Source organism: Ursus arctos, unplaced genomic scaffold, assembly GCF_023065955.2.
Source record: "Ursus arctos isolate Adak ecotype North America unplaced genomic scaffold, UrsArc2.0 scaffold_37, whole genome shotgun sequence".
NCBI lineage: Eukaryota > Metazoa > Chordata > Mammalia > Carnivora > Ursidae > Ursus > Ursus arctos.
The window spans coordinates 1,584,222-1,600,484 of record NW_026623053.1 but is presented as its reverse complement, the minus strand read 5'-3'; the positions used below and the strand labels follow the sequence as shown (position 1 = coordinate 1,600,484).

General features: G+C 36.6%; 1 protein-coding gene across 1 annotated transcript in view; it reads right to left on the bottom strand.

Annotated features, from left to right (window-relative positions):
- Positions 1-13,197, bottom strand: part of LOC125282187 (uncharacterized) — a 140,466-nt gene extending 127,269 nt beyond the window's left edge. The window contains exon 1 of the mRNA XM_057306420.1: positions 13,192-13,197. The gene's annotated coding sequence lies outside the window, so the exon portion shown is untranslated. The remainder of the gene's footprint in view (positions 1-13,191) is intronic.
- Between the last annotated feature and the right edge of the window lie 3,066 nt (positions 13,198-16,263).

Genomic DNA, 16,263 nt, shown 5'->3' with positions numbered 1-16,263 from the left:
TCAACATTTTGCTTTTTGCATGGTTAATATTCAAATGCACAGGCATTGGAAAACAGGCCTAATTGTTTCTAAAGCTATTTCTGGTTCTAAATGATAAACCACATCTTTGACACAAACAAGGATACTTTGTTCTCATTTCCAGTAGAAACTGACAGCCTCCAAGTCATCTAGTAGTTACCCTAAAGGATCCAACTATAATTAAGATGTAGGAGATGTAGTTTACATCCCTTTGACCAGAATTAGAATTGTATTTGTCAAAATATTTTTCCTATGTTTATTCTAGCTGAAACTAGAAGCTACTTCTCATGAAGTAGATGGCGTAAAAGCATTTGTGGTTTTGTATTTTTACTGAGATTTTACAGTTTTCTGGTGATAATACTATCTGTGGACTCAGGGCCTCGTAATTAATCATGTATGTTGAAAACACCTTACGTATGTTCTTCATGACATGAAACTATTTTTTTGAGTGACTTAAATGGGGAGTATCTACACTAAACCTATATGCTCTTTTTATATTGATATATACATTTAGTCCAAAAAGTATACAAGAAATATCCAACAGTAATATTTTGAAGGGATATTCTATAGATTCATGGCTTTGCTGTTTTGTGAGAAAAGATTTTCCCTTTTTAAAAAAGAAAACTATACTCACACTTCTCGGTAAGGCAACTCTGTGTAGTTAAATCAGAGAAATAACATTTTGTAAGGTTTAGAGAACTCTTTCAGGAGAGACTACAACGTAGTCTTGAGTTAGTATACGTGAGTTAGTGTAAGTGAAGTAATTATTTCAAGTCCAAGGACTTCATGTGAATCTCCAGAGCAAGTCAAAGCATACCAAAAATTCTCAACATAAAAGAGGAAGTTGGGTTTATACACGAATAAGATAATCAGATTTTAAAATTCCAATATAGTTATCTAAACAGTCCGCCCGTACCAATTGTAAATTGTATTCACTTACTTAAAATGTGTAATTCTACCCAAAAGTTCATTTGTCCCTATAATTTACTTAAATGATGTACTTTTAACCAAGATTTCAATTTCATTGATGTCCCTATAATAATGTGGAAAGTAAAATGGAAAATTCGAACATTTATCCCACATGGAGCAATATGGAAGACCCTAAATAAGAGACTTCAAATAAATACCTTTTTATACAATGAATTGCTTTGAATGAAACAAATTTCCAGTGTTAGTGACATATAAATGGAGATGCAGGAAAATCTTGTCTTTTACTTCTATTTTTACTATTACATACAGAGATAAGATTTTAAACAACAGAAGGAATAAAATCAAATATTTCAGAAAAATAGGAAGTTTGAGGACTAATTGTATATGGCATTGTTTATCCATGAGTATGATCTGGTAGGTCTTTCAACCCAGGTGGGAAAAGCAGGAGAGCAGCCCTGTGGGTGGGAGTGTGGGGTAGACTGGGTGGGTGATTGGCACCTACCACTCCCAGACATATCCTGTGCAGGATTTAATACTGTAAGTGTGATGGACTTCACTTTAACATTCCATAGCAGAGTGTAGCTTTGACATAAAGGGACTCTACTTTCGATCCACAGCAAGATGGTTAATTGCAAGTACAGAAGAACCCTATTAGGCAGTACTTCCTTAGACGATGACTACGGAGTAGTTTACCTGCCTCTTGGCCACAACTTTTGTAAGCGAAAGGCCACCTAACTCCCTAAAGTTGGCTAGTATCCACTGCTTGCTTCTAAGCCAGTGCATTTCTTCTGCTCAATTTCCCAATTAAATCTGATCTTTCTTTGGGATCAAGTAAGTGAGCTGTAAGTAGTAAATAAAAATACTAGCTAGAAAACAGGTGGATAGGTAGTGAAGGTAAGAGTTTGCCTAGAAGGAATAGAAAGAAAATACAAACATATTAAGAGTCTCTAAAAAGTTAATACACATTGAATGTGAATGTAACTACTCATTTTTTTTTAAACTGTGACTCTGTCTAAAATAAAAGAGATGCTTTTCTGTGTAACTTTGGGATAATTATCTTTTATTAAAAAAAATCAAAATCTGTCCATGCATTCCCAAGAACATGTACTTTGGCAATTAAATGCAGCAGTAGGGCTATCAGAATGGGAAGTATTTTAGCAATTATTAGTTCATAAAATAACCTTGATTTCTTTTTGAGTCAAGTTCATATGTTTTCTTTAAGTGGGATATCCATGGAGCACTTTACTGTGGTTTACAAAAAAACTATTTCATATGGGAATCTGATCGCCATCAAAGCATTAAATCCTAGTCAATCACTAAAACCACTAGATCTCAATCACAACATCACCTTTTAGGTTTACAGTTCTTCCTCCTATGTTGGAGGTTCTCAGAATAACAAAGGTTTTCAACTAGATCCAGGAGAACTATGGAGGTCCTCATGTCAGACAGGTAGGTAGCAGAATTTCAAAAATCACATTTGGACAGTCAGGTGCTTTTCTCAGTTTGCTACATAAATTTGCCACAGCCTAACAAGTCTACCATTTTACGTTGCAACCATGTAAGTTATATACTATTTTCCAAACTGAACTTTTAAGAGTAAAAGGGACACCGATAATAAGGATACCGGGAAAACAAACATAATCTGGGCCTATTTCAGGCTAACTGGAACTCAATGGCCACCTTACCAGGGAAGTGTTAGGGTCCTTTGTCTGCTTCTATTTCAAGAATGCAAATATTGACTTTGGTATTTATATTGATTAAAGCAGGAAAAACATTACATCTCAATTTCTTTTGATGAAATGTGGATACACCATTTAGAATGATGGCTCACCCTTTCACATCCTATGATCTACCAATCTCGTTACCACTTTTTAAAGCTGGTTCGTACAGAGAAAACCCAAAACACCGCTTGTTTTAATATTGTAAATAAAAGACCTGAAACAGGGTAACAGGATCTCTGAAAAGCCAGGCCTTAAAAGGCATAAAATTGCAAGTCATTGTAATGTTGATCTTTATCCCCAAGATGATTTTGATGATGATAAAGTTTGTTATCATTCCTTGGATGAGTGCTGTATGCCAGGTGTTTTGCTAGGTGCTTTTCATATATTAACTTTCCTCGCCTATCCAACATCACTCTCAATCTGTCCAGATTTGCTTTATTCTAAGAACAAGAAAAATCAGTCATAGATAAGTTTGACTGATTTGTTTAAAGAAGCCCAGCTAGTCACCCAATGGAAGCTTCTGTGTTCAAACTGGGATACAATTCCAATCCCCACGCTCTTCTTGAATAAGCTACAATACCTTTATGTCATCTTTCTTAGGAATTTTAGGATTCCTCCTGACATAGTAGTGTGGTCAGCCTTGTTCCCACTGCTGACTTTTACATTAAGGAATTAGTGGAGACATTTGAGGCCATGAGGAAACAGAACATGATGTACATTTGCCAATGTGTAAAGAAGGAAAATGTCCACATTACTAGCAAAATAATAAAAGCCACGTGTACCTAATCCACAGCAAATAATATTGACCGGAGACAATAAACCGTGGGAACTGACGTGGGATTGGAAGATAAGAAATTCTTAGTAACTGCTTTGTCAACGCCAAATTCCCCACGAACTCCTCTTTGCAGCCCAGTCATAAGGGGCTCCTCTACCCTGCCACCTACCAGGCAGTCACACGAGGAGAGATGGGAGGTCTACCCAGTACACGTTCCACAGCAAGCACCAGAACACCTACGTGCTGGTAAATATTTAATTGCAAGAAGGACCTAGAATTAACTAAATCAGGGCATCAGTCAAATGGATAGGAGTATTTCCCCTCTGCAAAGCCTCTTTTTCCATTAAGTTAGTATTAATATATGACTATTATCATTTCCATCTCTCAAATCAGAAAACCAGGCACAGCAACATTACTAATTAGATCACACCCTTTCTAAGTGATATTATCAATTAAAAGATCCGGGTATTTTAATTTGAATAAGACTGTAGGCTTAAGTACTATGCCCCACTCTGCTTTTACTAAATTCTACAAATAAAAATTTAATTTGCAATACTGAAGAAAAATCATTAAAGTACAGATATGTTCGATTTTTAAAATGAAGTGCTTCTATTATTTCAATCCACATTATTATAAAGCTATATTTTTAAAAAATTATCTTCAAAATGTTAACAAGGTTGCCCAAGGTCTACTCCTTAAATGATCTGAGCTAATCATCCTGCTTGGCCACTCCCTGACATCTCATTTCAAGAAATAAAAGTTCTAGATGAAAACACATTGAAAACATGCGCTGAAGTGGTGATTTGAAATCAGGCATATTTCACTTCATCAGCTACACGAAGTATCAGGGATTATGTGATGTTTCTACATACACCTTGTACTGATAGTAATAAAGTTGTATTTTTACCTATATTGTGATTTTACGAAAGGATCACTATTTGTCTTCCTCTCTACTCTCAGCTTCATTCTAGCAACTAATACTAATTACAGGAAGGTTGAATCGCCATCACGTGTGATTAACTTCAATGGCGTCCCTTTCTCCTCCACTTCAGACATCCTCTCCTTTCATGGAGTTCTTCTCAAGGCCACTTAGGCCATCGGTGACACCTACAGAGAATACTAAAACCCAACTCATTATGAAAAGTAGTAGGGAGAGCCACTGTAGACAGGAGGCGGCATCTGGGGAAACCCAACAATAACAACAAAGGTAGAGCTGGAGCAAGTGAAGATTGCAGCTGTGTCCCTACATCCCTTAGCGCTATGGGAAAGATGAAGTAGGAAATGCTTTAAAAAAAAATTATACAGAATTTTAAAAAATTGTTTAACACTGTTTAATCCTGTTTAAAGCATACAAGAGAGTATCATTAAAAACTTCTCCAGAAACAGCTGTGTTTTGATGCTTTGCTACTTAGAAACGTAACAATGGAAGATGTAGGGTTCGAAGGGTTTAGATTTCATGTGAGCATTCAGGGTAAAGAGAGCGGAGCACTGGAATAAGGCACAAAGAGAAGCTGGAGAGAGAGACAGCAAGAAGATGGCGGACTTGGTATGCCATGCCAACCTTAGTGGGCTCAGCTACCACCCTGAAGGGCAGCTTCTGAGTCAGACGACAGGAGAAGAATGAGACACAGCTCAGTCCCTACAGATTCAGTGAGGACTTGGTCTCAGTTCTGAGATTCAGAGGTAAAACCAGTACTGCTGTGCTCTCCGTGGGTGGGTTCTGGCACTTGGCTAACAGCAGAAGAACTACTGCATAGGGGAGAGAGACAAGACTTGCCCCGGGGCTGTATATAGCCAAGGTGTACTTGAAAGTAAATCTGTCTTCATAAACCAGTAAGAAAAAACAAACTTCACTCATAGTGGGCAAGTTAAAACTAGACTTATATCTTTTTATTTTTACATCTTGCTTTATTTTTTAAAAGACTATTTGAGACAGAGAGCGAGCGAGCAGGAGGGGCAACGGGAGAGGGGGAGAAGCAGACTCCCCACCGAGCATGCAGCCTGATGTGGGGGCTCGATCCCAGGACTCAGAGAATGTGCCCGGAGCCAGATGCTTAACCAACTGCGGGGTGAGGCGCCCCTCACATCTTGCTTTAACGTCATTTTGTCTTGTAATGGAAATGTATATATGTTTTATCCATATCTGCCTTTATATTTAATAAACAGCTATTTTTATATAGGTAAAACACTTTGAATTTTAGTAAACTATGACCATATAAAGGACGCTTTCTCAGAGCACTGCTTTTGTCCGTCAAGCAGCTACGTCATTTAGTGGAAACTAAGCCAAACTGTAGCCATAAGCACAAGCATGGTCCTCCAATATATATGCTCTTTGAATGTGTATTAATCACATATTACACTCTTAAATGGCTACTTGGACCAAGCAAGTAATACATGAATGAAACGAGCCAAGATAAGAAAAATCATGATTGTTGAAATCTATGGTAAACTGATGTGTACTTGCCAAGGCTAAAAGGACTCGACTCCAGAAGATTTCTTCCCTGTAGAAAGTGAACTCCATGTTGGCAAATCCCACAATTTTCAAAAGCCAGGTTACATGAAATTTCCCGATTTTTAAAAGTTATTCAATTAAAAAATACTACAGAGGTAAAAACAAAACAATATAACTCACAACAGTCATTGCAATAGAAACACATCTACTGAATGAATTTGGCTTACAGGCTGCCAGGTTATGACTTCTGATCAAAGTTTTGAAATTATCTTTGGGAGGCTGGGGAGGGGAAGACTCAATTTGAAAGGAGCCACATGTAGTTTTGCAAGAGAATTTGTAGACGTCAAAGTATGCACTCAGAACATTGCCCAAGGGAAAACGAAAACTAAAATAAGACACATTAAGGTTAATACTCAAAGGAAGGAAAAGTCACTCCTTTGCTATCATGCAGAAGTACACTCACACATGATTCCTGGCTGTAAGACCAAATCAGTCTGTGAGACTAAACCAGAAAAAGTAAAAAGAATATAAACAAGCAAAAATAAAAGAAATATAAAAATCTTTCAATTTCTTATAGACAAGGACTAGAAATCCAATGTCAATAAAAACAAACAACCCCACCAAACAACTTCCCTAGGTATCACCTGGCAAACATGGGCATTAATCACAGTTTCACACTAAACTGCAGATTTTATAGCAGTATTTGCTGCAATAAAATTTGCTTAGTCTTAGCGCTAGTTGTAATTTATGTTTTGTTTAGATGAATTCATGAGTTCTCTGTACCTAAATTTAATTAATGAATGAAAATAAATAGTTTAACTTATGTGCTTGCTTTGAAAAATAGATATAAATAAAAGGTAATAGTACATGGGTGATGGACACTGGGGAGGGTATGTGTTGTAATGAGCACTGGGTATTATGTAAGACTGATGAATCATAGACTGTATCCCTGAAACAAATAATACATTACATGTTAATTAATTGAATTTAAATTAAAAATGTTTTAATAAAAAAATAAAATGTAATAGTACATTTAAAACCACATTATGCATGGTAAGTGTGTCCTATCTACTGGTGAGTTGATTACTGGAGAACATAGCAGGTGCCAATGGGGAATGTAAATATAGTTATTGACCTACTGTGTCAGTGACAAGAGATTAGTCTTTTTTTCCAGGAGGTTGTAATTAGCCTTGCAGAAAATATTCATTCCATACCAAATTAGACTACACATTGTATTTCTGTCACTGAATGTTTTCCTTGATGGTTGTCTGAGTAGAACAAATTGGACGTAGGTTGAAGGTATATCATTCAGGCACCTTCTTTCAAAAGTAATTAGGGTCTTACTCACTTGAAACCAGATAATTACATTTAATGTAATCTTAAAAGGGCCCCCAAGGATTGTTTTCCATTGGTAAATGAATGAGAAGTGGAACAAATTGACTTTCATGATCACTAAAGTTTAGAAGAACTAGGAAAAGAAAATAATGCTGAATCTAAAATTTAGTCTCATAAAACTAATAAAGGTAAAATACTTTATTCTCATGTAACCCCCAGGGGATTTTTGTCCAGTGAAAGTGGCACATGGAAGGATGTTCCACAAAGACTCATTCAGTGATCAGCTCAGCATGGTTCCACACTAGACCTCCAACCAAATGAGAGCTAGACACTCATCCCCTTGGCTTCAATTCATTTAGGAAAAAAAGCATATCTTTGGATAGCTCACTGGACTCCATGCTAGCACACCAGGATGATAAGACTTCATTCCTGACTCAACATACAGGTGGAGACCCATCACTGTCTGACCTAAACCAGGCCACCTGTAATTAGAAAATAAATTCACTACCAGCCCAAGAACTAGGTTAGTAGATACACAAAGATTTTAGGAGTAACATCATAAAATTAGAACAGAGGAGGTCTTGAAGGGAGAAAAAAGGGTTTGGTAATTATTAATGGGCAGAAATGCTAATAATGATTTAAAAAATTCAGCAATTTTCAGAAGAAATCTTTCCCCTATTTCAAGTATTTCTAGAAAATGAATCTAGATGCAGTCTTGAATAGGTTTGTATACCAGAAAAGTTATATTTGATTTCTCTTATTTTTCTATGTCTAGTATAAGAAAAAAATTGTACTAAATCACTGCAGGTACTGTCTACTTAAGTCATATTCAATAATATATTTTAGTCTTCGAATGTACCCTACTAAAAGTTAAAATACAATTTTTGAATCAAATAAAAGCTATTTTAAATTTCACTCTGCCAATTTCTAAAATGTATTCAGAAATTTATATGAAAATTATTTCAATGGCCACCGTGCTTAAATCTCTTTTATTTTAAAATATACATTTTCTATGGGATAGGTCGGTGATGGGTAGTAAGGAGGGCACATATTGCATGGTGCACTGGGTGTTATACACAACTAATGAATCATCGAGCCTTGCATCGAAAACCAGGGATGTACTGTATGGTGACTAACATAATATAATAAAAAATCATTATAAAAAAAAAAAAAAAGAATACAGAGACAAAAAAAATAAAAAAATTAAAAAAAAATAAAATATACATTTTCTTACTAAATCTATTTATTTGAATTTTAATTAACATTCAAATATGTTAATTTGTAAAGATACTTAAATATGCCAATGGTCCTATTTCCTTCCTGTGGGTGGGTATTTGAAACACATTTCTGTAAATTTAAAGGACCCTTTAAACTTTGAAAACATAGCTATTATTTTGTACTTTCAAAACTTGGTGTTGCCTATGACCCTTTTCAACTGAATGTCTTCTAAGCAGTAAGCCTGCCACACTTCACCCATGTAATGGACACCCTGTGGATAAAATCATGATGCTTCATCTTTCTGACAGCATTCTCTTCTCTCCTGAGGGAACTTCTAATGGGATGACTCTGGTGTCTTGAATGTTTTTTTCAATTTCCTTCATATGATACACAGCCTATTCTTATTATGCTGGGTTTTTTTTCTTTTGTAAAAATTCAGATCTAGAATTTGGCCTACTGTAGTGTATTGCTTATAGGACTCTCTTTTCAGCAACTTTGAACAGATTATTGAGGTTTAACTGACATACAATTAACCACACATGTTGAAGAATGCAATTTGATAAGTTCTGAGTATGTAAATAAACATATATTGGTCAAATTCTAAAAAGATATGTTGAAATATTTGTTTCTTCAGGATGTGACCTTATTTGGAAATAGGGTAACTGCAGATGTAATTAGTTAATATGAGGTCGTATTGGAATTCCAATATGACTAGTGTTTTTTGGGTTTTTTTTTATGTTAGTCACCATACAGTACACCATTAGTTTTTGATGTACTGTTCCATGATTCATTGTGTATCACGCCCGGTGCTCCATGCAATACCTGCCCTCCTTAATACCCATCACAGGGCTAACCTACCCCCCACCCCCCTCCCCTCTGAAACCCTCAGATTGTTTCCTGGAATTCATAGTCTCTCATGGCTCGTCTCCCCTCTGATGTCCCCCCCCCTTCATTTTTCCCTTCCTTTAAGAAGTGGGAACTTCAGAAAAAGACACAGATGCAGGGAAGATGGCCATATGAAGATGGAGGCAGAGACTGCAGGGATGTTGCCCCAAAGCCAGAAACACGCAGGACTATTACAGACTGGAAGAAGCAAGGAAGGATCCTCCCGTAGACACCTCAGAGGAAGCATGACCCTGGAACACATTGAGTTTGGACTCCTAGTCTCCAGAACTGACGTCATAAAATTCTGTTACTTTAAGCCAACCAGTTTGTGGTAATTTATTATAGTAACCCTAGGAAACTAATAAAATTTGCAGTCAGGAAACTGACACCAAAAATAGCAAACAAATGCATCACCTCAAACAGTTACATGATCCCCTTGCCATTGACATCTCCCTAACACTCACCCCATCCCCGTGAAACCACTGAACATTTTTCTGTCATCCTAGATTGCATTTTCTACAATTTTACATATATTTTACATAAATTTATAAGAATTCTAGAATGATATGAAATATATTATAGACATTTGGCATGCACTGGATTCCTTCAGCGTAATTATTCTGAGACTCATTCATGGTGGTGTGCATTCACGTGCACATTCACTTGGTGCTCCTTTGTGTTAACAAACAGTATTCCATTACATGACTTTACCACCATCAGTTCATTCACTCACCTGCTGACATACATTTAGATGGTTTACAAAATCCTGGCTATCCGAAATACACCAGCTATATACCTCATACGAGGGTACAAATATCTGTATGGAGTTACACTTTCACTTCCCTTGGGCAGAGAGACCCCTAACTGTGGAATCACTGGGTCACAAAGCAGGTAAATGTTTACACTGTAAAGGAACTACCAAACTGTCTTCCCAAGTGTATGAGAATTCCAGTTCCTCCACACCCTTGTCAACAGTCGGTATGTGTATTAATTGTGCTTGGTTATTTTCTGTATATTATGACGTTCTGACCTCTCTTGGGAGCCTTCAGACCCGGGAAGAGACTGCCCTTCCCGGAGCTAGAGGATTCCTGAAGATAACGACAACCTTCCCACAAGCACGTTTTCGCGTACACACCAAGCAGCGCACTGTCCGTGCCCCAACTACGTCTTACCCAGCTCTCCCTCCCACGTCCGTACGGTTGACACGTGTCCCCTTGCTGGGGAGCACACGTGCCAGGACCGCAGCGGTGCCGGAAACCGTGGAGCGTACCGAACCCCGCGGACACGACGCCCTTTCCTATACCTAAGCCCCTCTGACAAAGCTTAATGCCTACAGGAGGCACCGGAAGAGACACAGCAGTACCCAGTAATAAAATAGCGTCATTATAGCAATATACGCTCACAAAAGCACACGAACGTGGTCCCCCTCTCCCCAAATCCCTTATTACACTGCACTCACCCTTGTCTCTGTGACGTGCTACGAAACATCCACAGCAGGACAGGAAGTGGGACGAACGAGGCGGGCGCGCCATGTGATGCAGGGTGGGCAACCGACTATTCACGCTCCGACGGGAAGGAGGCGGAGCCACAGCTGCTCCCCGATGCAGGTGCGAGTGCGAAGCTGAAGATGCGGAGCCCGGTGCTTTCTCTGCCCTGAATGGGTTTCAGGCAACTAGAGACAACCTCTGCGGCCCCAGACGCACCAGAGTAATTCGAACCGGCTGAGCCTGAAGTGTTGACTCCTTCTTGCCTTGTCTTTCCTGGGGGAATTCCAAGGCGGCTCTGGCACAACTGCCTTCCTGGTTGGATTTACACTCTATTATTAAAGAAAGTCTTTCGTATTGATTTGTTTTTTCAAAAGACTTCCCTACTTCATTCATCTGTTCTGCCTCATCATTCCTTTTTGATAGGCATCGAGCATTCTCGCATCTGCAAGGATGAAAATACGGTAGCTATTTATGAGACCGCCATGAAACTGGAAAGGTTGAAAATCAGTTTTTGATACAGATTTCCATAAATAGTTTTATTATTATATTCCTAATCTCTAACTGCTGAATCCTAGATGAATCTCTTACTTTGTTTTCTTGAAACAGAACATAATTTAAACTATTTTCGGTTTTTTTGGTTTTTGGGTTTTTTTTGTTTTTGTTTTTTGGTTTTTTTTTGTAGCTGGTCTGTGATGTCTTTTAGCTTGAACGAAGTTTTGTTTAGAGAAAACATTTCTTCCTTTATCTATATAGTCACACAGATTATAGCTGTAAGGGTGGGGGAGGGGCATAGGAAGAGGGAGACAGAGAATCTCAAGGGGACTCCACGCTGAGCACAGACCTGTCACGGAGCTTGATCTCACAAGCTTCAAGTCATGACCTGAGCCCAGATTAAGAGTAGGACGCTTAACTGACCGAGCCACACAGATGCCCCTCTTAGTAGATCTTATTAGGAGTGTATCAAATCTATTAGTCTATAATTTATAGAGAAATCAACTTTTGGCTGTTTAATACTTTTATTGACTATTTAGTGTTCCATAGATTTTTAAATTTTTATTTCTGCTCTTTATGTTTTTCTTCCATTTTCTTAGAATTAATTTGATATTATCTAACTCCTTTAGAATAATCATTTTTAGCCTTTCTTTTTTTGTATATATACATTTAATGTAATACCTTCTAGTCTAAACAATTTTGCCTGCCTCTGCAGGCAATACTAGATTTTTAAAAAATTGTAATTCAGTTCAAAATATTGTCTGTGGATTATTTAGTAATATATAGCTTTACTGTATAACGCTTGATCTGTGGATTATTTAGTAATATATAGCTTTATTTTCAAATATAAGGACATATTCTAGTCATCTTTTATGACTGAATTCCAGTTTCACTACATTGTGGTCGAAGGACTTTCTGAATTATCTAGTACTTTAACATTTGTTGAGATTTTCTTTTTACTCCAGCCTATATAAAATTTTTTACAATACACTTTGATAAATGTTCATGTGAATGTCAAGAGAATCTGTGCATTCATCTATTTTGTTCTGCAGCACTTCATATATATCAATTAGGTAAATATCTTAATAACTTCTACAGATCATCTATGTGCTTACTGAATTTTTTTCCTGCTTGGACTTAGTTATGAGAAATGTGTGTTAAAATCTTCTTCATTGTGGATTTTTGCACTCCACCTTTTACTTTTGCCACTTTGTTCTGTATACATTTGGAACTTATATTGTTGGATGCACACAATTTTAGAATTATTAAATCTTCTTGGTAGATTGACCTTTTTCATTATGAAATGTTTTTCTTCTGTTTATTTTTTTGCTCTCTCTTTATTTCTAGTGATACTTCTTGCCTTAAAATATTCCCTATTTGACATTGGCATAACTACATAAGACTTCTTTTGGATACTGCTGAAATAACATGTTTTTCCATTCTTTAGTTTTTTTAGCACTTTTACTCTTTTCTGTATTTATTTCTAGGAGTATTTTCCTTCTTCTTGAAGACTTCCTTTTAGTATCTATCTACTACTAGTGAATTCTCTTCACTATAATTTTGTGGACATGTCTTTATTTCACCTTTACTTTGAAGGATATTTTCAGTGGGCATAGAATTATATATTTTAAATTATTTTGTTTAAAATGATAATTGCCATTTTTTAAAAAAATTTCTATTAAGAATTCCACTGTCAGTCTTATTTTTAGTCTTTTGGGTTGCAGTTAAGAAATACACCCTTCCTATAACACTAACTTGACTACTAAGATAAGGAAAAACTGAAAAGCGGGAAAAGTTCATAGTGGGGGGAAAAAAAACAACTATGAGGGGAAGAAACACCACAGAAAATAATTTATTAGACAATTAAGTGACACTTACTTTTGACCAAAGTTTGCAGACTGGCTGGAATTTGATTATTAGCGGTCAGATGAAAACAAGTAATGCCCCACTCCTTGTCAGAATACCTTCCAGAATGTCCTTTAGTAGAAACTGGATGTTACATGAAACTAATTGCCACAAATGAGGTTATAGTTTTAGTAAAATCCAGCATGGATGTAAATTTTGACTCGTACTCCAAACCTAAAATGAAAGCAGAACTATGTTAGTAACAGTCATATTTGATGAAAATAATTAATTCACTTATTCATTGATCAATATCATATACCAATGAGGTGACAAAAGTTAATTTTCTTTCATTATAATTCACTTGATATATTTTTTTAAAGATATTTATAATATCAGTCAATAAAAATAAATACCGACTTTCAGGGAAGACGCGATGCAGACGTGGGTATTACATGAGAACATAAACCCTATGAGAGTGTGAACTTTGTGTATCTTGTTCTCTGTGGTATCTCTTGCACTGAGATTAAGGTTTATTTCATAGTGCTCAAAAATATGTGTTGAGGGTGCAGGAATGGGTTACCCAGGTGATGGGGATTAAGACATGCACTGGGGATAAGCACCAGGTGTTGTATGTAAGTGTTGTCTCACTAAATTGTACACCTGAAACTAATATTACACCATATGTTAACTGGAATTTCAATAAAAATTTAAAAAATATATATGTGTTGAACAAATGGATCAGTTTTTCTCTAAAAGTTGACTTAAAAACATCTTAAGGGTGATGATAAGCAGTATAATCTAGTTGGAGAGGCATCTAACAGAAGTCTGTAAACATCAATCTCTTATTCACTCTAAACACATAGTCCAGATAGTATTTACAAATGAGGCAAATCTTGAATGTCCACTGAGATTGGCTCTGTCACTATTTTTAGGGGATACTGAAGTTACCACGTAGTGTGATCTGAGATGTCTTCAGGCCTAGTTTGCTCTAAAAATTATTAACACCTTTCAATGGTATAAACCACCTCTTGAAACTTTGAACTCTTCATCGTTTGCAGCACTTCTGGCGAGGCTACCAAGCTCTGTATATATTCAGTATATTTTGATGGTAACAACAGTTTGAAAAGAAAAAATATGGAAAATAACTACATATATTTGGGTGAGAAAGATAACTCCAAGTTTAGACATATGAGACAGGCCTACGTTTCTCACCAATAGCATTTCATGATTGTCTACAGTTCCTGCCTGGCTTGAAGTTCCTTAATGTAAAATACTTATTTGGTTAGACAGTAGTGAGGCTCTTGCCTCCAGACTTATTTAGCAACTACCATAACTTTTACTCTCTTAGCATCATATTAGATTCTATGAGTGGTATAAAAAGTGCATAATGCAGTCTGTTTTTATGACGATCACAATTTTGTTTTCTGCAAGGAAAAAATAGAGATATCTGCATTTGCTTGAACATGTATTAGAAATTCTGAAACCTCATATTAGAAGTCTGAAACTTCATAGTGGGATTATATATTTGAGATCTAAATCTTGACTTAACTTTCCTAAAGATATCCATGGTTGGCAAAGCTGGGAAGTTGTGTTATGTAAAACCTTCCTGGTCTACTACTTTTGGGTTAAATTGAGAGTGTTATCACCCATCCTTGGAAAGAGAAAAGTTTCCTCCCCCCCCCCCAGAAAAACCGGATTACTTTAACCTTTACAAATGTAAAATAATGCCACCTAAAGGAGCTTCACTGATACAAAACAGAGTTTAGCATGCAGAATCTACTTTCACGTGAAAAACAGAGCAAAGAAACTATAGTCTGAGTCCTTCACCACTACTTCCGTGGAATAATGGAAAGATCACAGGATTTTGAATGAGATAAATCTGCATTTGAGTCATGTTTGTGAATTAGCACAGGTTTCTTAGTTTCTCACCTACAAAATGGCCTTAATAATGTCGCCACAGAGCATTCTTGTGAAGATTAAATAAGAGAATGCATGTGAAAGCTCTCAGCAATTAGATTTTCAGTAAAAATGAAGTCTAGTCTTCTGTTGTTCTTATAGTTGTTTCCACAGAGTTTAACAGAAATTGTCTTTCGTTTCATACATTAGCTTTGTCTTTCTATTGGGTTAACATATAATTGAGGAAATGGCCAAGAGTTCCGTGGAAAAAAATCACTAACCATCAGGGAAATGCAAATCAAAACCACAATGAGATATTACTTCACATCTGTTAGAATGGCTGTCATCAAAAAGAAAAGAGGTAACAAGTGTTGGTGAGGATGTGGAGGAAAGGGAAGCCCCCCATACACTGTTGGCAGGAATGTAAATTGGTTCAAACACTATGGGAAACAGTTTAGAGTTTTCTCAAAAAACTAGAAATAGAACTACCATATGATCCAGCAATTCCACTTCTGGCATGCAGCCAAAGGAAATGAAATCTCTATCTTAAAGAGATATTTGCACCCTGTGTTCATAGCATCCTTATTTACAATAACCAAGATATAGAAACAGCCTAAGCGGGGCGCCTGGGTGGCACAGCGGTTAAGCGTCTGCCTTCGGCTCAGGGCGTGATCCCGGCATTATGGGATCGAGCCCCACATCAGGCTCCTCTGCTATGAGCCTGCTTCTTCCTCTCCCACTCCCCCTGCTTGTGTTCCCTCTCTCGCTGGCTGTCTCTATCTCTGTCAAATAAATAAATAAAATCTTTAAAAAAAAAAAAAAAAAAGAAACAGCCTAAGCAATGAGAGATGAATGGATAGAAAAATAGCAAATATACATATATATATTTATATATTCCATATATATATTCCATATAAATAGATGAATGGATAGAAAAATAGCAAATATTCCATATATATGGAATATATATATACATTTATATGGAATATATATATATTCCATATAAATTGATCAATGTGGAATATTATGCAAACATAAAAAGGAAAGAAATCTTGCCATGGATGACAACCTATATGGACTTTGAGGACATTATGCTAAGTAAAATAAATCAGACAGGGAAAAACAAATACTCACATGTGTAATCTGAAAAAGCCAAATTCAGAATCAGAGAATAGAATGGTGGTTGCCACAGGATGGGAAATGGGAAGA